We start from the raw sequence: 27936 nt of genomic DNA, 5'->3' as shown, positions 1-27936 counted from the left end.
CTACCACATTTCCTGTGCGTGGCTTTGGATTTTCAGCAACTGCAGCCTTTCTTCTGTTTTTGAATATTCCCTTTGCTTCCTACCATTGAGCCAAATATGAATCAATCTGCCATTCTCCCCACAGATCCCATTCAAACTGTTCTTCCAGACTAGCCTGCCATGAGGGACTTTGTCAAAGGCCTTGCTATACATATAACATTCACTGGTCTACCTTCATTCACCCTCTTGGTTATCTCCTCAAAAGGAAGTCACGTTGGTCAAAACATCATTTAGTGGCAGGGTTTAAAGAGTGTATTAAGAATGGACACCAAGTTAAAAATACAAAAAATTCATTAAGCAAGGCCAATCTAAGGCTTAGACAGCTGTAGTCATGGTCATAAATGATAAATTTAAAACAAGAAGCTATAACATGAAGAAGTACAAAGATATTGAAGGGTTGAAGAGCTGAAAAGTGAGAATAAAGGTGAGGAGAGGAGAGACATTGCTAAGTCTTGAGACATTAAACATTGTGGAGGAATGGGACATGTTTGGATATCTCTTGGAGAGATTCACGTGCTCATCAGTATTTAAAGTATTAAGAAGTACTATAAAACACTTTAGTTTGTTATGTGGGAGACTGAACATGCACCATTATCGCTAACATCTATTTGTCACGTTCCACTGGCAACTTAAATCACCTTAATATCTGTGCAGTTTTTCATGCACTGTTAGAGTTGGCAGATTAGGAGGAAGTCAACCTGATTCTTAAAATTAACTATAGATCAATTCACCTTTCAGTTGTAACGATCAACCTTTATTAAAAACATCAGGATATTTTATGCAAGATAACATACAACTATATATAGGGAGGGAGTGTCCTCCACACTTTCAGAAAGAGAGAGATAAAAACAAGATAATTAGACCACAGCCACCTGGACTGCTCTACGTAAATGGATGGGCAAGGTTTTTACGTTTGATCATCTTTATGAAGCATTGAAGCATTTACCACCTGATTTCCATATTCGGTGTCACCTTCGTCCCCTTGACTTTGCCTTACTATCATTAGCAAACCATCTGCTTCCTGAAACTAGAGACCTGAAGAGAAGAAAACAGGCATGAAGAACTGTAGGACACCTGTAGGTACTTCTTGCCCAAGTGCTTCAGGATGCAATTCATATGAATGTGATCTCCCTCTATTTCCTCAAGCTGTTTCTTCTTGTGTTTTAGCTCTGGGCTGACTTCCAAGAATATAACCACGGAATTTGCTGCATTTAATCCAAAGGTGAGGAATTTAGAAGGGTTTCATCCTGGATTTTCCCAGAGGGGATAAGTGACCCACATAAGGGTTTTAAAACAATGTTTATGTTTATACAATAAGGCCTCAATGGCACTGTGCAAATATTTAAAATCTGAGGTAAGAATGTTGTATTTTATTGGATAAATTGGAAAGTGCAAGCCTCTGAAGGAGGTACAAATGGAGGACATTAATTAGTGCCTGAACCAATATAATAAATCAAAGCCTTAAGAAGAAATTGGGATGGAACACAAGAACAAATTCCTGCCTGGACTGAAGACTCTGATTTGTGTACCTTGCAGATCTTGTAAACATATTCATCATAATCCATTCCAAATGTATCATTCGCGTGTTGAGCTTGTGTTTAGATTGGCCAGCTAAGTCAATTATAATGCATAAGTCTGAGCATGAAGAATTTTTAATGTTCCGGTGTAAGAAATCAACATATACAACATTTGTTGCACAATTTGATCTTTTGCAATTTTTTACATAATGTAGCTCAGTTCTTTTCTTAAATCTGAGTGAAAATTGTCATACTTTACCTTATTCCAGTCATATCCCACCTCTATGTCAGTGGAGAATTATGAGCAACAACTTGTATTACTTTTGGGTAGCCTCCAACCTAGTGGCATGAATATCAATTCATGCCAGTTCTGATGAAAGGTCTCGGCCTGAAATGTCGACTGTTTACTCTTTTCATAGATGCTGCGTGGCCTGCTGAGTTCCTCCAGTATTTTGTGTGTGTATTGCTTGGATTTCCAGCATAAGCAGATTTTCTCTTGTTTGTGCATAATTAACAATTTCTCCTTCCAGTAAATAAATTCCACCACCACCCCTCCTCTATTATCCACTCTGACCTTTTACTTCTTCTCACCTGTCCACTACTTCCACTTGGGTCCCCTCCTCCTTCCCTTTTTCCCATGGCCCACTCTCTTTTCCTATCAGATTCCTTATTTTCTAGTCCAGTGGAACGTATCTCATTCCACCTGCGTTCACCTATCCCCTTCCAGCTAGCTTCCTTCCCCCCCCGCAACCTTTTTATTCTGGCAGCTTCCTCCTTCCTTCGCAGTCCTGAAGAAGGGTCTCGACCCAAAACGTCGACTATTTATTCATTTCCATAGAAGCTGTCTGACCTGCTGAGTTCCTCCTGCATTTTGTGTGTGTTGCAGAGAATTATAATGCTTTATACAGTTGAAAATCCATCCACCACTCACTTGATTGATCACAGAAGAAGTGTGACCACCTTTTTGCAATATTACCTTTTTATTATGGATTAAGCTGCTGTGAACCTTCTGGGCCTGTAAATTAACTCAGTCTTCGAGCCCAGTCCAAGTCCGTACAGATAATTAGAATGATGGTAAAGACATTCTTGAACGAGAACCAGCACTGCAAGTCAATAGGGAAAGAGATGACCATTTTACTCAAATCTACTTTGTTTAGAAATAACATTTCTACATGCAGCCTACCAACAAAGGCAGATTCTCCTATCCTCAAAATTTAGATCACCAGCAACCAATATCTGCCCCGTCCTAACTGTCTTTACTTATTCCTTCCACACCTCTACTATCACAATTATGTCATGTTATCAATTATTACACTTCACTGAGATTTGGCTAAAATAAATTCCAATTTTCAGAACAGGCAATAGGCTCCTATTAGCATCTTTACCAGAGAAGCCTTGCTTTAGGCAAACTCCAGCAAAGCCTCCAAACTGCCTGGACCAATATGGCACAAGGTAAGATTTTGATGTTATTGGCCATGAATTGGACTATTTTGAGCCCATTTTCTGCCTGGGTGCATCATTAAATGCTGAAGTCTGTTTCCTTGCTGTTCTATTGCCAGTTGAGTAATGATCAGGACTGCATTAAAAATCAGTACTAATTCTACCGCATTACTTGTAAATGATTAAAAAAAAACAAAACATTTGCCCAATCTCATCTCAGAGCACAGGCAAAACTTGAAGTGATTTTAACCTGAAGAGACTCCTTTTCCTCTGGAGGAACTGGAAGATCAAAAAAAGCTTCCTGTTTATTATGGTGAAATCCTTCAATGAAGCTTTAGTAAAACTGTGACTTAAACCCTGTTTATACTTTATTCCCCCTGAGAGTACATTCATTTCATGTGATTTCCTAAGTGAATGTGATTGCTCAGGGTTTATAGCATGGACGACCCCTATTCAGCTCATGAGCCCAATACATGATATGACTGTTCAGCTTCAATTTAAATTCAGTCTGAAGCGAACCTCCAGTTTCACAGCTGCAGGCAAGTCCAAGGAGAGTTTTAGACGGCACTATTTATAGTACACACATTGTAGCAATTGTGTTACGATGAGATGTTCCAGAGCAAATATCACTGTCTACAAAAGTTGAATGTTTTTAAAATAATCCTTAAATTTAAGATCTTTTATCTTCCAGCCAATTATTATTGAGTTGAGGATTATTTCAAGCATGATACCACAGACTCTATAGCAGGACGTATATAAATTATCCTTGATACCAGGAGATAGGCTGGAGTGTAAAAAATGTGAATGTCTCCGGAACATCTCTGTAAGTGGGTCTGCTGCACTGTATTGCTAGCGCTTCCTATTTCCACGAAAGTCTCAAGCAATCAGGTGGCATTTTAAACTGCTATCCCAACCCTGCTTATTATTACTAATGTCCTGTCCACTCAGACCTTAAGGACAAGAATAAATTAATCAGCTCTTCAAGCCTGTCCTGGCGTTCAATAAGATCCACAGCTGTTCTGCCTCAGGCTTCCTCTCCTCCTTTGTGCCACTCTCCATAGCCCTCAGTTGTCTGGTATTCAAAAATGTATCTTCTTCCTCTCTATGATCTAGCCTCCACAGCCTTCCATGGCATAAAATGTCAGAGATGTATTCATTTATTTATTGGGATAGTGCAGAGTAGGCCCTTCTGACCATCTGAGCCACACCATTCAGCAATTCCCCCATTTAACCCTGGCCTAGTCACAGGATAATTTACAATGACCTATGAACCTATCAGTCAGTATGTCCTTGGAAACCAGAGCATCCGGAGAAAATGCATGCAGCCACAGGGAGAACGTACAAACTCCTTACAGGCAGCAGCGGGAACTGAACCCGGGTCGCTAGTGTTGTAAAGCATTCTGCTAACCATTATGCCATCATGCCACGCTCTCACCACCCTTGCAGGAAGGTGCACTATCTGCTTTGAAACCAAGTTACAAAGCAGAGTTACATATCTTTCCAGCCACTGACTTGTGCTTAACTTTACCTGTCATAGTGCTCAAATTCACTATAGTATCCACGTGTAATGTTCATTCTATTGCATGATCAAACCAAGTTCACCATTCACATCTTTGGACTATGACTATGTACTATGGTTGCACTCATGATATTTACATTATACTGCACCACAGTGCAGCATCTGGAGACCACGCATCACCTATTACTTTCTTCATTTATATATGGCACCTCAATAACATTGTCTACAGTGGCAGAAGTGTGTGGAGGGGACATTGAAGGAGATATAGTGAAGGAGGAAGGACATGAACAGAAAGGAAACTGTTAAGGAAAGGTGGAATGTACTGAGGTGTGATGAGTAGAAGGGAGGAAATTAAAGGGCTGAGTAAGGTGAGAGGATGGATAATTTAGGGAAGCATTTAGGGGAGGGGACCAGAGGGGATAAGGCAGAAGTGGTATTTTCATCTGTACCTCTGTCTGTATGTATATGTGTTTTTGTGTGTGTGTGAGGGGATGTGTATGTGATGTGTCCATGTATGTTTGTAATGAATTTGGTTCAGCAAAACCAGATCTCCAATGGTTACTTCACGTTTTACAAATTCATAGAGAGCTATCTTGTGTTTTTCAGTTCTGGAGTGAAGATCACAAGATCGCAGGTAACAGCAACAACAAACCCTCAACTCAGCCCCTCAAGCCTGCTCCACCATTCAACAAGATCATGGCTGATCAAATGTTCCTCAATTCCACTCGAATGACCCTTTTGCTTAGCCCTTACTGATTAGAAATCTATGTATCTCACTCTTAACCATACCCAATTATTCTGCCACATAGCTCCTTCTGACAAATATTTTCCTGAAGAGAATTTTCCCCCATCTTAATTTTAATTGGGAAATGCCATGCTCTCTGGTTCTGGATTCTTCCATAAGAGGAAATATCTTCCTAGCATTTACACATTATAATAGAATTTGTGGAATTGTCTCTCATTACTCTAAACTTCAAAGAATAGAGTCTCAGCTGGTTTAATCTTTTCCTTGAAACTCCCCCTTCCTTATCTGGGAACATCTCACTAAGTTTTCCCTGAACCATCTCCAATGAAGTATCTTTACACAGTATCAATGTTGTTCTCAATAGTGTCATTAGGACTTCATAGAGAGCTATCTTGCGTTTTTCAGTTCTGGGGTGAAGATCACAAGATCGCAGGTAACAGCAACAACAAACACTCAACTCAGCCTCTCAAGCCTGCACCACCACTCAACAAGATCATGGGCAATAGGACTTCATATAAGTACCCCCCAAAATAAAAACTGACATTCATTATCCTAATAGTGTAACACTTGAATCATTGGGGCTCAGTTTTCTGCTGAAGAGACTTGAATGTTAAATATTATCCACTGTGTTTCTCTGTTCGTAGATACTGCCTGAATAGTCCTTTCAGAATGTTCTCCTACATCAGACAGCTACTTTGAGATGGAAATGCCAGCAAACATCATTGATGTTGACAATAGAGACATTCAAAATGCAGTAACATAATCCTTATAAAACAATAATAGACTCCCATACACCACAATTGAGATCAGATTTGTGAATTATTTGCAACCTTCATCTCAGCAAGTGTGACAATTGCCATCGATCTCTTCCTAGAAAGAGATTCAATTGCCATTTAAAGACTTGCATTTCAAAGAAGGTAACGATCAGGTTAGCTTCACACTCAAAGTACTGGAGGTACTGAGCAGGTCAGGCAGCATCGATAGAAATGAATAGACAGTCGACATTTTGGGTCAGGACCCTTCTTCAGGACTGATTTCCAGCATTTGCAGACTTTCTTGTGTTTATGATTAAATTAGCTTTATTCATTACATGTACATTAAAACATCCAGGTGAAATGTGTCAAAGATGTGCGAGGGACAGCCTGCAAGTGCCACCATGCTTTTGTCAGCACAACATGCCCACAGTTTGCCAAGCCTAACCCATACATCTTTGGAATGTGGGATGAAATCAGAGGACCTGGAGGGAAACCATGCAGTCATGGGTAGAACATACAAAATCCTTACTGACAGCAGCCGGATTTGAATCCCAAACTTAAAGCTCGTCCTGTGATAACATTACACAAACTGCTATGCTACTGTGTCATCCCTCATCTTCAAAGGACATGAAATGGACAAGCACGGAATATGGGAAGTACTTCACATGACCACAGTGTCACACGTGTTTATAAAACTGTCTAGTCCACAGCTAGAGTATTGCATTCAGTTCTGTTTGCTGTGATGAACTAGGTTGATCAGACACAAAAGACCCAAACCAATTCCAGTGTCCGAGAAATGTGGTAATAAATGCACCAGCACAACAAAGTAATTTAAGCCTAATTTATTATCTTAAAACAGAAAGCACAAATAGACCATGCTAGATACTATGTAGTAAGTTACAAAGATTTCCATAAAGATTTCAGGGCTCATGATTCTTAGTCTCCACTTGATTGTTGCTGTCATTAGCAGACTTGATTATTATTGTCGTCGGGGGATTTCCAAATCATCCTGGGTCAGTCCTAGGCACCAATCAATCGCAATTCCTCGGTCTAGGTGAAATCCCAAGAGCTGCCTCAATAAATAGAGGTTCAATCCACAAGTATAGCGAGACACACAGAGACAAACTACTTGGTCTTTTGTTCTCACGCCATTGGTACCTTGAGGTCAAAAAGAAACTAGATGTTATTACAAATATTATAAAATTATTGGCAAACATTTAACAAACCTACAATGTTTAACTTGTACAGGCACCGCACATCAGGGGTCCCCAACCTTTTTGGCACTGCAGACCTGTTTAATATTGACAATATTCTTGTGGACCGCCCGACGCCAGGGTGGTGGGGGGGTAGGGTTGCCAATAGACAAGAGTAGCAGCCAATACGTTGTGATTACCTCAAGAAAGACTACAATGATCATGAACCCTTGCGCGGGCACCAGTGCGCATGCGTGAGTTGCTCATGCGTGTACGTGCCTACTTTTTTCTACAGATCGTTTTTAGCAATTCTGCTCGCGGGAGGTGGGGGGGGGGGGTGTTAATCACGACCAGAATATAGGTGATAAGTGGCTAATACACTCAATTTCGTTTCTAAAGTTGTTTATCTAACGAATTTAATATTAAACACACAGCGCATATTTTCCTTGCATGAATATAGTGATAAGTCAATTATCAGGGGAGCTTGAAGGAAGTGTTGAATGAACTTCCAGTAGAAGTGGTAAGGGCAGGTTCGATATTATCATTTAAAGAAAAATTGGATAGGTATATGGGCAGGAAAGGAATGAAGGGTTATGGGCTGAGTGCAGGTCGGTGGGACTAGGTGAGAGTAGCGTTTGGCACAGACTAGAAGGGGAGAGATGGCCTGTTTCCATGCTGTAATTGTTATATGGTTATATAAGTCAATAGCATCATAACATTTTAAGTAACGTTTGGATATTAAACACACAGCACTTATTTTCTCCGTATGAACATATAAAATCATCGTAACACACCAATATCGCTGAGTCAGTGGGAGCTCTGGGCTTGTTTCCCTGCAACGAGACGGTCCTATCGAGCGGTGATGGGAGACAGCGATACTCGAAGTTGGTTCCTTATGTCCAGTCTATTCCGCAATTTAGTTTTCTTTGCATTCATTGCAGAGATATGTTGGAAATGGAAGCAATGTTTTCAGTGCTTTCGTGGCTATTTCAGGATATTTAGCCCTGACTTTGATCCAGAATGCCGGCAGAGATGTTATGTCAAACATACTTTTCAGCCCGTCGTCATTTGCAAGCTCGTGGAGTTGATCTCCTTCTGGCGCGGACATGGATGACGCGTGGGTCATGACCTCGAGTACCTTCAAGCTCAACAGTGGGCGTGACAGGGAATGAGGAAAGGTGCAACTGGCTCATAACGCCGAATCATATTGTTTCCTCGCGGACCGGTAGCGCATGCTTTGCGGCCCGGCACCGGTCCGCGGCCAGGTGGTTGGGGACCGCTGCCTTACATGTTGCAAACTCACAAAGAGTTGACGTGTCATTTGGAATTGTTTAGACTTCCATCTAATATTTTTGCAAAATTTAGTACACCACAACACAATTGCCCTCTTGGGGGATGTGGAAGCCATGGAGAGGGTTCAAACGATGCTTAACAGGATACTGCCCAAATTAGTTCAAAGGATATGTGCAGGGCAAGTTTTGTTTTACACTGGGAATGGTGGGTGCAATACCAGAGGTAGTGATGGAGGCAGATGTAATACAGGCATTTTTAAGAGGCTCTTACGTAGGCACATGTATATGCAGAGGATGAACTGTGTGCTGGGAGATGGGATTAAGTGTCATTAACATATCAGATCACTGGCCCAGCACGTAGACGCAATCATAAGGAAAGTGTGCCAGTATCTTTACTTTCTTAGGAGGTTAGGGAGGTTCCGCTTATCCTCGAACGTTCAAATAAACTACTGCAGACGTACAGTTGAAAGTATCCGTACTGGTTCCATCATAGTCTGGTTCAGCAATGTGAGTGTAAGAATCTCCCCGTACCATTGGAATTACACTCAAGAGGCAACATCTATCATCAAAGATCACAAGCATTTGGACAAGCCATCTTTTCACAGCTTCCATCAGACAAGGGTTACAGTAATTTGATGTCCCACACCAGCAGGCTGAAGAACAGTTACTTCCTCCAACCATTCAATTCTTGAACCAACTGGCAAAACCACAATTGCTAGGGTTTAACAAAATTATGACTACTTTGCGCCAAAATAGACATTTTATTTTGTTTGCTTTAAGTCGTGATTTTGTGCATAACTTATGTATGTATACAACGTCCTAAAGAAGGGTATCGGCCCGAAACATTGACTATTTATTCATTGCACTGTTTTGTGCACTTTATGTAGTCCCGTGTAGGCCTGAAGTCTACTGTAGTTTTGTGCTTTTTCACGTAGTCTACTGTAGTTTTGTGTTGTTTCATGTAGCACCATGGTCCTGGAGGATCGACGTTTCGTTTTTACTGTGTACTGTACCAGCAGTTATGGTTGAAATGACAATAAAAGCGACTTGACTTGATTTCCATCAATGCTGCCTGACCCGCTGAGTTCCTCCAGCATCTTTTGTGTGTTGCTTTGGATTTCCAGCAACCGCAGACTTTCTCACGTTTCTGTATACACTATACAACCTTGAGATTCGTCCCCTTACTGGCAGACACAAAACAAAGAAACCCCAAAAGAAAGTCAAACACCCAATGCACAGAGAGAAAAGAAAATCCTGAGAACAATAGAAGTAAGCAAATAACAGAACTGAAGTTTTATGGAAGGCGCGAAGCCAGGCATCACTGCAGCCTGAGCAGGCGTCAGCCTCACTTCAGCGCAGAGCCGAGGAAACGTCACGGAACAGCAAGCAGAACCGGCCCATCCTCGTCCCCAGTCCTGACACTCCAACCTCTTCAATCTGGCCCAGTGCTTATGACATCCAAACATCTGGTCATTCCTCACTCTTGGACAGCTCTGGGGCCTGGACCCTGCTGCCATGACTCAGCTCGTACCCGACCTCTCAAATTTGGCCCGGAGTTTGAATCGATCAGACATTAGGACTTCAGGTCATGTGAAATTGTAGATGATCTTGCTGCTCATCAAGTGTCTCCTGTACTATTACAGTGAGGCCCAAAGCAAGCCTGAGGGATATAACCCTGTGTTTCATTTGCACATATTTCAACATTCTGGATTCAACAGAATTCTACAACTTTAGGTAACTTGAATTCTCAATCTGTATCTGTAATTTACTGTATCTGTAATATTTTTTTTCTTTCTTTCCCTCTCAAGGAAGTGGCAGTATGATGAGCCTGACTTGCTGGGCTTAACTACCAGCTCTGCATTTTCCAATGCCTACTTTATTTAATCTGGATTCTTTTAGAATCTAAGTTTATTTACTTATTAATTTATAAGATATAGCGCAGAATAGGCCCTTCCTACCCTTTGAGCTGTGTCACCCAGCGTTCCCCAGATTTAATCCGGGCCTAATCACAGGACAATTTACAATGACCAATTAATGTACTAACCAGTACACCTTTGGACTGTAGGAGGAAACAAGAGCACATGGAGGAAACTCACGCCATTACAGGAAGAACATACAAACTCCTTACAGGCAGCAGCTGGATTTTCACTCTCTATGTACTTGCATGCACTCATTGACCAAATAATCTTGTAGAATTTATCCACCTGCTCAGCCCAGTTTCAAACCTATCAAAAATGTCCCCCTCCCCAAACTTCCTGCAGCCTTACAAGCTTCTTTTTATGTCATTTTATTTTCTGATGAAGCGTCGTTGACCTGTCAAGTGAACTCTGTTTCAGTTTCTGTAGATGTGTCCTGACCTGCCGAATATTGTCAGCGTTTTGTTTTAGGTTTCCAGGCTATGCAATTTATTTTATTTTAATTTTCATACGTATGTTTGGCTTTGTGCTGCAAAGTTGTGGTAAAACCCAAAACATTTTGATTTGCATTTTATGTTTTTCTCGGCCATCTATTCCTCTGAACTTTATCCACCCATGCAGTTCCCGAAAGCTAGAGACATGCTATCACTGTGGCCTGCTACTGATCCCCAAATAATCCTACATACTGTTGTGTTCAGTGTTTCCCCAGGCCATTTCGTAACATAAATGCTATATATAATTCAGTGATTTAGAGGAACAATTTTAAATGTACAACTGCAGCTCTCTTGCAGGGTTTTCTGCTCTCCAGATTTTGCTACTTTCTATTTTGCTAATGCTTCAGCAAAATTAACAGCAGAGTATTGTGTGATCAAGGTGCAAATGATTCTGATGAGATCTCTTTCATCTTAGCCTGTCTGAGTCCATGTTGTTTGTTATTCATTTTATCTTCTGCCGTCCTAAGGAACCTTCTCTGCCACACCAGGTGTCTGAAGACAGCACTGTGGGAGCTGACTTCAAACCTTTCAGTTTGTGTCATTTAAAAAAAATGTGTCAGAGCCATATGACAGTAATTAACAACTGACAAAAATATCTATGGTTTGGCTGGAGGTGGGAAATTGCAGAGCTGAAATATGTTATCATTAAATTACTATTTGCACTCTTCAATTCAGTAAAGACTAGCGATTAATTGTACAAATGTAATAATATGTCCCACTGTTCAAGAATACGTCTAAAACAAGCAGGGAACCAAATACAAGGAGCCATCCTTTAGATGTTCTTTGTGTTATGATCCTTTATATAAAAAAAAGCTTAAGATGTTTGATCACTTTTCAACCTTAATGGATATGAGACAAACATTGTGCAGTAACTCCAGTAATAGTTAATGGCTATTGAACACATTCACTTCTTCAAAAATATGCCTTACATTAACTAGTTTTCCATCTGAAGTGATCATTTCTACTGTATTGAGTAATGTGGATGAGTGGAATGGAGGAGCTGTGTTTAGAGGTGAAATTAGGAAGGATTCTTCCATAATGCAAAACTTGCCTTCTAGAAAATTGAGTGTTATTTAATAAAAGTATGTTATTCATTTTCATTATAATTGGGATAGATTTTTACAAATTTATTTTTTGTACATATGCAACACCCATAATCTGAAAGATATATTCTGCTGATATATTTTCCTGTATCAAGTCTTTCTTTGGTGCCATGCAACCCCAGGAGGACAAGTTCACTCACCAACCATCTGGGAATCACTGCTGACAGGCAATACAAGATGACAGGCCTGAGAAGAATTATGTCCAAAAGAGCAGTTTGGAGATAATCAGGAAAGCAAAAATGCTGTGAATGCTGGAAACCTGAAAGAAGAACAAAAATAAAATGAATATACTGACCAGGTCAGGCAACAGCTATGGAATGTCAAATAGAGTTAATGTTACGGGCTGAGGAACATTCTTCTTCGGACATTACAGCAGCACAGGGTCACAGCAAGGAAAGCTGCTGCCTCAGAGTTGCAGTGACTCATTTTCATCCCTGCTCTCCCAGTGCTGTCTAAGTGGAGTCTGAATGTTATCACTGTTACCCTGTTGCCTTTATCTGGGTGCTCGAGTTTTCTCCCACATATGTTCTGGAGATTAAATGTCCTTAGTGCATGTGTGAGTTGTGGAATTCAGGAGTGCTTGGTAGATGATAGAAATGTGGGAATAGCAGATAACAGGCAAAATTAGTAGGAGAATTGCTTTATGAGCTGGCATAGGTTCAACACCTTGAAATGGCCAGCTTCTTTGTAGGAAAGAAATATATTTAATAATAATCAGAATCAGGTTTAATATCACTACCATATGTTGTGAGATTTGTTGTTATGTGCCAGCAGTACATTGTAATAAAAACCGTAAATAACAGTTAAAAATGTTAAAAGTCATGCAAAAAGAGACAAGAAGTAGTGAGGTAGTGTTCATGGGTTCAGTGTCCATTCAGACATCTGATAGCAGAGGGGAAAAATCTATTTCCGAATCATTGAGTGTGTGGCTGCAGGTTCCTGTACCTCCTCCCTGGTGGAGGCAATGAGAAGAGGGCATGTCCTGAGCGATGGGAATCCTTAATGATGGATGCCACTTTTTCGAAGTATCGCTCCTTGAAGATGTCCTAGAGGCTAGTGCCCATGATGGAGCTGACTGAGTTTACATTTTTCTGCAGCTTATTTTGATCCTGTGTAGTCCATCGCCCACCCCACGATACCAGATGGTGATACAATCAGATAGAATGCTTTCCATGGCACATCTGTAGAGATTTACGAGTGCCTTTGGTGACATACCAATTCTCCTCAAACTCTTAATGAAATATAGCTACTGTTGTGCCTTCTTTGTAACTGCATCAATATGTTCATCCCAGCATAGATCCTCAGAGATGCTAATACCCAAGAATTGCTCACACTTTCCACTTCCGATCCTCAATGAGGACTGGTGTGTGTTCCATTGTCTAAACTTTTCTGAAGCCCACTATCAATTCTTTGGTCTCTCTGACATTGATTGCAGGGTTTTGCTGCAACACTACTCCAGAATCTGGTCTATCTTGCTCCTGTATGCCTTCTTACAACCATCTGAAATTCTGCCAATAGGTAATGTTAAGTCATCAGCAAATTTATAAACAATGTAATGATAATAAGAATAATGATACAAATGGATGCCTGTTAAGTTGCTGATCGAGATGAGATGAGATGCACGATACAATTTTGTATTGATTGAGAGAGGGTGGTGAAGGCTTGTTAACAGTGGCTAATGCATCTGGACAAGGCGCATCTAGCAGAGAAGTGAGGGTGGAATAAAACCCTGAATAGAACTTTGAAATACAGAGCATAGCAACTGCTGGAAGGGGAATGTTGGGAAAGCAGGTCAGACAGTTTTTGTGGACAGAGACAAACTGAGTTATATCAGTTTTTGCCAAACACTGAGGAGTCCATCTCCCATCCCTCATCCTTACCACATTTTACAGAGGTTGTATTGAGAGCATCCTGAGCAGCTGCATCACCGCCTGGTTCAGAAATTGCACCATCTCGGATCGCAAGACCCTGCAGTAGATAGTGAGGTCAGCTGAGAAGATCATCGGGATCTCTCTTCACGCCATTACAGACATATACATTGTCTATAAATTTGCTGATGACTTAACTATTGGCAGAATTTCAGATGGTGGTAAGAAGGCATACACCACACACTGCATCCGTAAAGCAAACAGCATTATGAAGGACCCCACACACCCTTCATACAAACTCTTCTCTCTCTTGCTATCTGGCAAAAGGCACTGAAGTATTCGGGCTCTCATGACCAGACTATGTAACAATTTCTTCCCCCAAGCCACCAGACTCCTCAATACCCAGAGCCTGGACTGACACCAACCTACTGCCCTCTACTGTGCATATTGTCTTGTTTGTTATTTATTGTAGTGCCTGCACTGTTTCGTGCACTTTATGAACTCCTGAGTAGGTCTGTAGTCTAGTGTAGTTTTGTGTTGTTTTACGTAGTTCAGCATAGTTTTTGTATTGTTCACGTAGCACCACGGTCCTGAAAATCGTCTCGTTTTTACTGTGTATTGTACCAGCAGTTATGGTCAAAATGACAATAAAAACTGACTTGACTTGAACAAAAGTTCCTGCCACAGATGCTGCCTGATCAACAGGCAGTTGTATCATTCACTCCTCTTACACGCGTGTCCTAATATCAATTACTTAAATTGTGATGCAGCACAGAATAGACCCTTCCAGCCCTTCAAGCCACACCACCCCAGCAATCCCATATCCCCACAACCCTGATTAACACTAACCTAATCACGGGAAGATTAACAATAACCAATTAACCTTTAATCAAACAATTAGTCTTTGGACTGTGGAAGGAAATAGGAGCCCTCTGCGAAAACCACTGCATTCCATGGCGAGAGTGTACTGAGACATCTTACAGTACAGCGCCGGAACTGAACTCCAAACTCTGGATCTCCTCGAACTGTATTAGTGTTGCGCTAACAGCCATGCTACCGTGGTATGCTGTTACTTTGCCAGTCATCTGCTGATTCACATATTCTTATCACAAAAAAGAAAAGTTCAGTTATCTCATATTGTTTAATTCAGTACATAGCCCCATGAAATGTTTCTTCTGAAGCTAATTTTGTAAGAAGCCACAAACATTGATGTCAACGTGGGAGTAGAATGGGGAAATAAAGTGACAGGCAACTGGGGATCACTGCTCGGAAGTGAAAGGAAGTGTTCTGAAAAGCCATCTTCCATTCTGAAGTTAGGTTGTGTATCCTTAGTAAGAGATTTATCTTCTGATTTTTCAAAGTCTTTCCACCATGACTTTTCCTTGGCCCCTTCTCCATTACTTGGCAAACTTTTTCTTGACCCAGTTCCCTTTTCAAAGTCACAATTGGACCTAGCTCCTCCACATCTGCAGGCAGTACGTTCCAGATTTCCAATCATAAGCTGTGCAAAAAACAAAGTCTTCCTTATGTCACTTCTATTTTCCCTTTATTCCTGCGGTCCATAGTTTTGACATTCAAACACCATCAATTAATTCACAGATGACACCACTGTCATTGCTAAAATCTCAGATGCTGATTAGATTAGATTATGAGGACACACAGTCCTCTTTTATTGTCATTTAGTAATGCATGCATTAAGAAATCTTGATAGAATATTCCTCCGGTGTGATATCACAGAAACACAGGACAGACCAAGACTGAAAAACTAACAAAACCACATAATTATAACATATAGTTACAACAGTGCAACAATACCATAACTTGATGAAGGACAGACCATGGCACAGTAAAAAAGTTCAAAGTCTCTCGAATATCCCACATCTCGTGCAGACGGGAGAAGGAAGAAAACTCTCCCTGCCATGCCCGACCACAGTCCGACTCTGAGTCGTCCGAAAACTTCGAGCCTCCGATCAGCCCTCCGACATCGAGTACCGAGCACCATCTCTATCCGAGCGCTTTGACCTCAGCCTCAGTCGCCAGCAGCAGGCAAAGCCGGGGATTTTGGTGCCTTCCCTCCGGAAAATTCTCAATCACACGGTAACAGTGTCAGCGGACTGGTATTTCAGAAGTTTCTGCAGATGTTCCTCTGTGCTTTCACGTCCGTCTCCATCAAATCAGAATTGTCCACGGCCCCTATTTAACAGATATGATATCATTTCACCGGAGAGCTGCGCGTGCTGCGTCACGCTGCCATCTTCTCCTCCTGGAGACAGACAGAAATAAGATAACTTGGCTAGTCGAGGGCACCTTCAAGAGATGGTGCTTCTCGAGGCCAGCACCTATCCAAAAGTGTCCTTACCATTCTGAGTACACCCTCCCCCTCAGGGAGGAGGCAAAGGACCCTGAAAATCCACACTCAGTGAGCTTTTCCACTATTTATTTACTTTTTGTAATCTATAGTCATTTTTATGTCTTTGCACAAGACTGCATCTGCAAAGCAACAAATTTCGCTTTGTATAAATAAGTGATAATGAAGCTAATTCTGATTCTTGATCCCTGCACCAAAGGAATAGCTGCCAGATTTTTTAGCATTTATATCACTTTATCAGTTCTCCCCCTAGCCACCCCTTTTCTTAAGAAAACAGTCTCACCTTCTCCATTAACTGAGTCTAAATGCTGGAATTCCCTAACCAACCAACACTAACACTTAAGACCTGCAGTGGTCTCAATCCTCTGAAAATTATTTGGAAGTGATGACCTTCCCACTGACACCCACATCTTGAAATATGAATACAAATAATGTTCCATATATTAAACATACAGTGACATGCAATAGATGCAATGTTAAACTGATCAGTGAATTGTGATGTTATAATTGTGCATCTGCAGAATCTCTTGTAGTCCTCATTGTGCCTTTTATTATGAACGCTAACAAAAATAAATAAAAACATTCAATAATACGCTTTACTGAATAACTTGCAGGAAAATATAAAATCCTATTTTTCTCCTGTTTTTTTCTATTTATTATTTCCAAGACAACTTTGAAATAATGTTTCAAAAAAAAGTGTGAACTTTTATATGATGTTAAAAGTATGGTGTTTGCGGTTTCTTTCCACAAACATCCAAAGGGAAAAAAAAAGACAAATTTTCCCTTTTAACATTGTCCAACATTTTATACACACTTGTTTTATGGAATGAGATATAAGGTGAAGTAAGTCACAAAGTGATCAGGGAAGAAATTAAGTACTTATATGTTATCATAATGTAGGTGATGTTGCCAAGTCCACTATTATTGTCTGTTCCTGCCTTGAGGAGGTGTTGATAGGCCCTCTCATTGGACCCCTGCTGTCTTTGGGATGATGGGTCTCCCATAATGGTCATGAGTGGGAAATGATGTAGTACTTTTAATAACAGTGGTGCAAGTTTTTCAAGTGTAATGACCTATTATATTTTGCTTGGCAGGCATGAGTCAAGGCTAAGCTATCTCTGCACTCGCTGCCTTTACTGTATTCTACATATCAAAGGATGAGATAAATTTCCTGACATGAAAGCACTTGAGGAAGCTATATTGCCAAGTTTAATAACTTTTAACTGAACATAGACACCTCCAATAACTTTGTCATTTATATCTGCTGGAAATGGGCATATCTCAAATGATATTTTGTTTGGTGAATTTAGAAGAAGATAACAGGGCAAACTAGGTTCACATTCAAAGATGTTTGCAAATGGGATTTGAAAAACCTTAAGCATACTGGGAAGGTACAACTAATAAGCTTAAGCGGAGATGTACAATACATCACAAATGCAATGAGACCAAAGTGAGTTGGCTGAGGAAGAGAAGAAACAAAATAAGAAAGGAATCAAGATACAACATGTGCCTTAGAGACACATTAGTTTCTCTACATGCCACCAAGGCTGGAGGCTTAATTTAACCCATCGGTGGCCAAATCTCTCACATTTTGTCAAACCCGATGGATCCAGCAAAAGAAAGACTCCATCTGGAAGTCTTTGGTGCAGTCCTTCTACAGAAATAGAAGTTTTTCTTCCTGGGGATCCAAGCTCCCCACCAAGAATCAAATCCCACCTTGATTCAGCTCCTTCCTCCCCCCAGAATTGTCTGTTCACTTTGGAGGTTGAGCTCAAGTGCTTGTCTATTGGATCAAAAGATCCAGCCGTTTTTCCTGGCATCTCATAAACTGAAATCCAAGGCTTTCAATCAGATTGATCTCCCGGCAGGAAATGAGTCATAGGCAACGTATGCAAAGTTTGAATTACATGAAGAGAGCCTAAACATCTACTGGAAACCAGACACAGTTATGTAACATGTTCCAGCAAAGGGCTTTCACAACCATCGTTTCTATTGTTTCATTTTGTCTGTTAATTAACAAACACAGTGTTGATTCATATTCTATTCTCATTATGTTCTTTATAAAGATTACATGTGAATAAACAACAGAGAAATTCCAAAAGACCCACCTCAGCTGTGACTCTTTGGGTTCACTGGATTATTCAACTGATTTTGTGGCAAAGTTGGCATTCAGTTTTGACAATCAATAGAAGTATCTCTAAATACATCATTTGTTGAAGTACGCTGTACCATAAACACAAGAGACTCTGTAGGTGCTGGAAATGGAAGAATTTTGCAACACACACACATATACAATGGGGTATTTGAAGATGTAACAGTAAATGAGTGAAACTACTTTGTATATAAACTAAATGAATAATAGTAACACACACATAATGCTGGAGGATCTCAACAGATCAGGCAGCATCCAGGGAGATGAACAAACACTCAATGTTTTGGGCTGAGACTCAAAGGAGTACAAGCTAGAAGATAAGAGGTGGAGCCAGGTTGGCTGGGGAGAGGAGTTGAAATAAGAAGCTGGGACATGATAGATGGAAAAGGTAAAGGGTTGGAGACGAAGGAATCTGATAGGAGGGGAGAGTGGACCATAGAAGAAAAGGACTGAGGAGGGACACCGGGGGAGGTGATAAGCAGATGAGAAGTGGTATGAGGACTGATTGGGGAACAGAAGAAGAACAAAGGGGAGGAGAATAGAAAAAATATATTTTTTAAATCACTGGAAGGAGAAATCGATGTTCATGCCAGTAGATTAGAGACTACCTAGACAGAATATGAAATGTTGCTTCTTCACCCTGAAAGGCCTCCTTGTGGCAGAAGAGGTGGCCATTGTCCAACCTGTTGGACTGGGAATGAGGACAGGAATTGTTGGCCACCGAGAAATCGCGCTTTCTTTGGATGGGGTGGAGATGTTCGATAAAGCAGTTCCCCCAATCTATGTCAGGTCTCACCAATGTAGAAGAAGCCACATTGGGAGCATCAGATACAATAGATGACCCAACAGATTTGTAGGTGAAGTATTACCTCATCTGGAAGGATGGCTTGGGGCACTGTATGGAGGTGAGGGAGGAGGTGAATTGGCAGAAGTACGTCAACATGTAATCCAGGACTGTGGATGGTGCTAGAACATAACACTAATTTCTCAAAAGCTCCTTGCACCTGGAGGGCCAATAAGTTTCAGGCAGAGCAGTTGGTATCTTCCAGCAAGTTGATAGTCTTCCACCAGCAGTTGGTGTTTCTCTCTCTAAATGCCTGCAAACAGCCTTTGGAGCACAGAATATAGTGCTTACCAACTATTCAGAATGAAGCTCAGTACCTACTACAGTACAGTGTCGCTGACTGAGGCATTGTGGGAGAAACAGAATATCCCGAACAGCAGATCGGCTGTCAGAGACCTCTGTAATTGGGCAATTGCTCTCTCTCTCTCTCTCTTTCACTCGACGGTGGGGGTGAGCTTGCTGCCGATTCTCATGTCAGAGAACTTGGAATAAAAGCAACTCGGCAGATTTTAACATCATAATCAGTGAGTTGTTGTTTTGTTGGCCTCTCCTCGTTGAGGAAGAGGGCAACACCTCTCTGCCCCTTGTTAAGAAGAGAGAGCAGGTGGCATGTCGAATTGTTGGGTGGGCAATCAGTTTTTGTTGGACTGCAGATTATGGTCTCTCTTTGGGGGCTCTGCCATTGTTTGATGAGGAGTGGTGGGCACTGATGCTTCCAGCTGAAATAAGTGGGGGAGTGGGAAGAGGAAGGGTTGATGCTTTGCTACTGTTTGTGTATGAGAGCGGAATTTGGGGTTCTGACATTTTACTGTACGAGGGATGATTGATAAGTACGTGGCCTAAGGCAGAAGGAGATGAGTTATTAACTTCAAACTTTCTGCATTTTCACTCAAAGAGTTGTACTGCACATGCATGTACAGAGAATGGTATATCTTATCTCCTTCTACCTTAGGCCACAAACTTATCAATCGCCCCTGCTATGGACCACCTGAAGGTCCAAGACGCTCTCGTTACATGCACGTACAGTTCAACTCTTTGAGTGATAATGCAGAAAGTTTGAAGTTAGTAATTCATCGCCTTCTACCTCAGGCCAGAAACTTATCAATCACCCCTGCTGGGCGCCACATGTAGGAGGGGACTATGTTGAAGGAGGGGACTAAGTGTGTACATGTAGGAGGGGACTATGTTGAAAAATAAATGTGCTAGGTTTTCTAAGATTGACTCCTTCTACCTTAGGCTACACACTTATCAATCACCTCTCGTACATTCACTCTTTGAGGTTCTCTTCTGTTTTTGTGGATGTCTGAGAAGAACAAGAATTTCAGGATATATACTGCATATATTCTCTGATATTAAATGGAACCACTGAACCTTCCTCTGGAGCTTCTTGACAAATGGCATTCCAGAAACAGATGGATTTGCGTCTCATCCTTAATGCTTTTGTGGGGAAGTCATGACTATAGCAATGCCAAAAGCATCTGATAGGGAGATCCTTTATCTCCAACAACCAAGCAAGTTCATTTAATTATTCATTTTATTTGGAGCTGGGGTTCTCAACCATTTTTTTATGGCATGGAACCCCTGATTTAGAGATGCAGTGCAGAACAGGCCTTTCGAAGTACACCGCACACCAGCCTCCGATTTAAACCTAGCCTTATCACAGGACCATGAACAATGACCAATTAACCTACTAACAAATACATCTTTGGACTGTGGCAGGAAACTAGAGTGGTTGGAGAAACCCACGCATTCCACAGGGAAGATATGTAAACTACCTACAGAGGACACTGGATTTGAACTCCTAACTCCGAGGCCCCCGAGCTGTAATAGCATCATGCGAACCACTACACTACTGTGGAGTTCTTGGTACTTGTTTGAATTATCTGGTGATGAGGTATTCCTGTAAATGATCTGGACATTCTATTCAGGGAACCAGCAAACCGATGAACCATCCTCTTTTACACAGAGCCTTGAGGGCAATCTATGTAGATAACTGTCTGAGTGTTTTTTAACAAAAAAACCTTTCTGTGTAGGTTGGGTTATACAGCACAACTGAAAGGAATGTTCTGCAGAGAGATGTTCGGACCATTCCTTTGCAACACTAGAAATCTATAGATCATCAGTGTGTAGTAACACTTGCAATTTACAAGCCCAACTCATTGTGACTCTTGGAGTTTGCATATCTGGGATCTATGCACAGTCTGATTCAGCCACAAAATTTACCTGTCACATGCCAGTTCATGTTCCTCCAATGCACCACCTCCCCCCCACCCCCCCACCACACCCCAACCTTTTACTCTGACTTCCAGTCTCTTCTTTTCCAGCGCTCCTGAGGGTCTTGGCCCAAAAATTTGACTGATTTTTTTTCCCTCCATAGATGCTGCCTGACCTGCTGAGTTCCTCCGGCATTTTGTATGTGTTGTCCCAAAAGGATGATGACCATGTTGACTACAAATTCCTCTTTTTAAAAAACAATTTTTAAGATTAATGTGCACATTCTTGAATCATATTCAAATGACACCTTGCGAGGCTTGCTAAGGCATATTAACAGTGGCTTTTTTGACAAAAATCAAATTAGAATAAAATTATTTCATTGCTTGGCCACTCCACAGCTCTTTTCAATAATTTGTTAATTTAAATGAGACTAAATCTATAATTACACATAGCTTAAGCTGCACTGTTAATTTTTAATAAGTCATTCAGCATAAATTTGAATGGAACAGTGATCAACATACACCTGTTCCTAAGTCCAGATCAATAGATTATTCAGCATTACAGATGTTACATCAGAAACACAAACATCTTATGATCCCCAAACTAAGCCGAGGACAAATTTCTGCCCCATTATGCATGCCAGTCTATGTAATGTTTCCCAGTTCAATTATAAAACCTGAATTCTGTCTTTCCTGAACACACATAAAAGCTGTTATGATTAAGTGTCATCATCTATCTCACTTCATGATTATGCAGGTCTGTACCTGTGTTGTCTGACGTCCTTTTCACACCTCAGATTGAGTTTTGTCAGGAAAGAAGGTTCCTGCAGTGGATAATCAGATGACTGCGCTCACGGAGACTTTTGGTGACAGACTTCTTCAAAATCAGACATAGTTCTGAATGCTGGTATTAAATTTGAAATAATTTGAAAATAATTTGCAATTGAAGTTTACAATTCTGCATAAATTTAAAAGGGATTGATGAGGCTTAAGAGAACAATTATTATATTTTATTTTAGTTTATTTTATTTCACAGACCATTACACTGCTGCCGTCTAGGTCAGCAATGAAGGTCCTCCATTTCTTTCATACCATTATGCCCAGATATAGAAAGATTCTACATTGCTGTATCCATAATAATTTTTTTGACGAGTCAAGGTTGTTAGCCCTGAGCTGAACCCTCAAACCTGGAGGATCCGTAGACCTCTCTTAGCCTGGCTTCTACCATTTGACCTGTTTAGTGTGGGTGACCCTACCTAGAGCCGAAGAATAATGTCACAACCACGGATTTGGCAGCGCAGTAGATACGGCAATTGCGCTTGTGAATTTGCACGTGTCAGCCAATTATTACTTAATCATAGTATTTAACTCCATACTTGTCATCGTAGTACTTGTTGGGACTTGGACAGAGCACAGCAACGCTTCGCTTTTGTTTTGCATCGGCCTTGCCTGAGAAATTGGACTGTGGAGTCAACTGGCTCTGAAGACTTATGATATTCATTTAATAATTAGATGTTCTTTTCAGCCGCAGTGTAGACTTTGTTTCCCGTTTGAGAGTTTTAGTTAACAGCCCTGTTTTGGCCTAGCATTTGTTTTCTTTTCCCTTTAACATTGTTCGTATTAAAGTCTGTGAACTATCGACCTGCTTCAATGTCTCTCACTCCGCACTTGGGCCTTATCCGAACCTGGTGATGTGAAGGGTATGATGAGGCACAGAGGAGGTCATGGTCATCCACTGCAAAAACTTCAGTTGTGATGCTTCATACCACTGAACCTGGGCTTCCAAGGTCGAGGGAGTGGAATTGATATAGAGCTCATTCTTCCTCGCCTGTGTATTGCTGCTCCAGTGATCTGGGAATAGGGGCAGAGGTGAGGGCCGCCCAACAGTCAGATACAGGCCCGGATGCGGGACCTCCCAACCGGCTGTTTGTCCCTGCTGCGGTGCTGCGGTGCATTCCAAAGTGTTGGAATAGGATCTCTCCTCCCGTCTGGCTGGACATCTGGGAATTGAACGGACTCAGGAGTTTATAAAGAGACAATTTTGGTGACCATCTATGTCCCAGGATGTCCACAACTTTAAATCTGCCTGTCCCACCTGCACTCGGAACAAGGCATCACGCCAGCATCCCATGGGTCTGTTATGTCCACTGCCTGTGCCCCACCACCCCAGGTCCCACATCTCAGTAGATTTCATCACTGCTCTGCCCCCAGCTAATGGAAACATCACCATTGTAGGTCGTTGTAGATCGATTTTCCAAGGCTCCCCACTTCATTGCCCTCCCCAAGCTCCTATCGGCTTGTGAGGCTGCCACACTCATGGTTCAGCATGTGTTCAGGCTCCATGGGTTTCCTCAAGACAGAGTGTCTGATCCTCAACCACAGTTCACTTCCCGCTTTTGGAAGGCTTTCTGCTCTCTTGTAGGATCCACGGCCAGCCTCTCGTCTGGCTTCCACCCCCAATCTAATGGCCAGACTGAGAGAGTGAACCAGGAGTTGAAGACAACCCTGTGCTGTCTTGCCTCTTCCAACCCCATGTGCTGGAGTTCCCAGTTGGTTTGGGCAGAGATCACCCACAATAACCTGCAGTCATCCTCCACCGGTATGTCTCCCTTTTAATGCCAAAGGGATTCCAGCCCCTGCTCTTCTCTGATCAGGAGATCAACATAGGAGTTTCTGCTGCCGAACAGCTACAAACGCACCTGGAGATGAGCCAGGGTTTCTCTGCTGTGCGCCCAGAAACAGCATTCCCAGCAGGCTGATCAGTTCCATTGACAGGTAAAGCCATTCAAGCCAGGAGAGGAGATCCGGTTGGCATCAAGGGATCCTCCCTTGAAAGTCGAAAACCGGAAATTGGCAGCGTGCTGCGTGGGACTATTTGTAGTGGAAAAAGCTGTAAACAAGGTGTCCTATAGATTGCGTCTAGCAGCATCACTGAAGATCCACCTGGTATTTCATGTTTCCCAGCTCAAGCCAGTTATGACCTCTACCCTGGCCCCAGTCACCCTACCTCCCCCTCCTCCCCACCTGGTAGATGGTTCCCTTGTCTATACTGTGCGACACCTCCTGGCATCTCGCCGGGTACATGGTAAGGTCCAGTACCTTGTGGACTGGGAAGGCTATGGCCCAGAAGAACGTACTTGGATCCCAGCGAAGGACATCTTGGACAAGTCGCTGATCCGGGATTTCCAGTGGACACAGGTCTGTGGCGTCTCAGGGGCTGTGCCTAGAGAGGGGGCGCTGTCACAACCACGGATTCGGCAGTGCAGTAAATACGGCAATTACGCTTGTGAATTTGCACATGTCAGTCAATTATTATTTAATCATGATAGTATTTAACCCCATACTTGTCGCCGTGTACTTGTCGAGAATTGGACAGAGCACAGCAACGCTTTGCTGCCTGTTTGCTTTTGCCTTTCCTTGAGAAATTAGACTGTGGAGTCAACTGACTCTGAAGACTCGCTGTATTCATTTAATAATTAGATGTTCTTTTCAGCCACAGTGTAGGCTTCGTTTCCCGTTTGAGAGTTTTTGTTACGGCCTTGTTTGGCCTTATGTTTTATTTTCCCTTGAACACTGTTCACGTTAAAACTTTGTGAACTATCGACCCACTCCAGTGTCTCTCACTCCACACTTGGGCCATATCCGAACCATGGTGACATATAAAACCTTGACTCCAGCCAACATAGCTCCCTGAGTCATTGAGGCACACAAGCCTCCAAACACTACGACAAGCTTGTGGTCCTCTTAGAGGAAACAATTTAACAAACTCTGTTATTTTTCTGCTGCATTATTTTTATTTATAACTTACAGTAATTTTCATGCCTTTTACACTACTGCCACTACAAAAGCAACATTTCAAAGTTCAAAAAGTTCAAAGTAAATTTATTATCTTGCTTGCATCATACACTGGGGTGCTCTCTTCAATTACTTGATGAGGTAACAGTAGTCTTTAGCCAGGGGCAGTGGTGCCCAACCTTCATAGAGTGCTTCAACCCTTAACCACTACCCTCTCCCGCTGGTGGGCCAGCAGTGGTGGCCAAGTCACTGCCCATCTGCTCCTGACTTCCAGCTCAACTCCTCTCGCCTGCTCCATATCCAGCGAGAGGCTCCTTCTGCTTCCTTGCCCATCCTGCGAGCTGCTTTGTTCTCGCTTTTTTCACCAAAGCCCTGTGCAGTACTGTGCAAAAGTCTTAGGCATTTATATGCATATAGTCTGGGTGCCTAAGATTTTTGCACAGTTCTGTATTTGTCAACATGGAATGGAGAGTGAGTTTGTAATCTGGCGGGAGTACATGTTGGGAATGGTGAGGGTGGAGCACCACAGGAGGAGAATGGGACAGGTGGCTGAGAAAGAATGCTAGGGGTGGGAGGGGTGGTGCGGGTGCAGATACGCCCAGCCCTGAGACACCCGGCAAGGTCATTTGATTCCAAACTATTGGTTTATTGATCATTACCGAATGTCTCCTTGGCGCTTCCTGCTCTCTCCCCTCTCCCTTCCCCTTTTCCCAACCCTCTCCCTGCTGCTTTCCCACTCTCTGTCCACTATAGAGACCCATATCAGAATCAGGTTTATCATCACTCACATAGGTAGCAGTAGAGTGAAATGCATAAGTTACTACAGTACTGTGCAAAAGTCTTAAGCACTCTAGCTATATAATATACTTGCCTTAGACTTTTGCACAGTACCATACATATATGTCACCATGTACAACCCTAAGGTTAGTTTTCTTGCGGGCATACTCAGTAAAGCCAAGAACGTAATAGAATCAATAAAAGTCCCAACATAAGTCAGTGATAATAACCTGATTCTGATTCAAAAAATAAGTTGGAATAGTCTATTTTAAATTCTGAGGTTGGTTACTTCACTATGTTTAGATAAACGTTGCATTTTGGCCATATAACTTCTGAAGTAGCCAGAACAATTTCTGTTCATTGCCTCTGTATTTGATCACATTAATCCATACAAAAACAAGTTTCCTTGATCAATACAAATCAATTCATAGAATCATACAGCATGGGGGCAGGCCCTAGAGCACATTAAATTTAAGCACCCTAATTTATTTGCCTCACATTCTCCATAGTTGTCCAAAATTCTACCTCCTGCTCTTAAGGGAAATTTATAGTGTAATGAACCTACCAATCAGCTCATCTTTGGGAGGTGGAAGGAAACCCATGCGGTCTCAGGATGAACGTGGAAATTCCACACACAGTTCTTAAAGTCAGTATTAAACTTGAGCCACTGAAACTGTGAATTGGCACCTCTGGTATCTGCACCAATATTCTGCCCATATCAAGGAAGAATACCAAAGTAAACACGAGGAATTCTGCAGATGCTAGAAATTCAAGCAACACACATCAAAGTTGCTGGTGAACGCAGCAGGCCAGGCAGCACCTCTAGAAAGAGGTACAGTCGACGTTTCAGGCTGAGACCCTTCGTCAGGACTAACTGAAGGAAGAGGTAGTAAGAGATTTGAAAGTGGGAGGGGGAGGGGGAGATCCAAAATGATAGGAGAAGACAGGAGGGGGAGGGATGGAGCCAAGAGCTGGGCAGGTGATTGGCAAAAGGAATATGAGAGGATCATGGGACAGGAGGCCCAGCCCCCTCCCCCTTTTCCTTCTCCCTGGGCCTCCTGTCCCATGATCCTCTCATATCCCCTTTGCCAATCACCTGTTCAGCTCTTGGCTCCATCCCTCCCCCTCCTGTCTTCTCCTATCATTTTGGATCTCCTCCTCCCCCTCCCACTTTCAAATCTCTTACTCACTCTTCCTTCAGTTAGTCCTGACGAAGGGTCTCAGCCTGAAACGTCGACTGTACCTCTTTCTAGAGGTGCTGCCTGGCCTGCTGCGTTCACCAGCAACTTTGAAGAATATCAAAGTGCAGGTCAAGTCCATTGCCAAATACACAAGGACATGCAGGCATGGGTGCAACAAAAGACACACCTGCAATAGATCACATGCACATAACATCAATTAAGCAGCATTCAGAAAAAATACATAAATTGACTATAAATATTACATCACCTTTTGGTTTTCTGAAGCAAAGAACTGCATATTACTGGGTGTTAATGAATAACACACTTGAAGACCCAGGAAATCAGAATTAGGATCAACATTAGAACCAGGTTTAATATCATTGGAAAATACATAATAGACTGCAATACATAATAATAAAAACTGTGAATTACACTAAGCATATATATATAATATAGTTAACTAAGTAGTGCAAAAATAAATAAAAGAAAGAATGTACTGAGGTAGTGTTCATGAGTTCAATGTTCTTTCAGAAATTTAATGGCAGACGGGAGGAATCATTGAGTGAATGCCTTCAGTCTCCTAAACCTCCTCCCTGATAGTAGCAATGAAAAGATTTCCTTGCTGATGGGGCTCCTCAATGATACTGCCTTTTTGAGGCATCACTCCTTGATGATATCCTGGATGCCAGGGAGATTAGTGCCCAGGATGAAGACGACTGAGTTTA

This window comes from Mobula birostris, chromosome 5 (genome assembly GCF_030028105.1).
Source record: "Mobula birostris isolate sMobBir1 chromosome 5, sMobBir1.hap1, whole genome shotgun sequence".
Lineage (NCBI taxonomy): Eukaryota > Metazoa > Chordata > Chondrichthyes > Myliobatiformes > Myliobatidae > Mobula > Mobula birostris.
Note: the sequence above shows the minus strand (reverse complement) of the source record.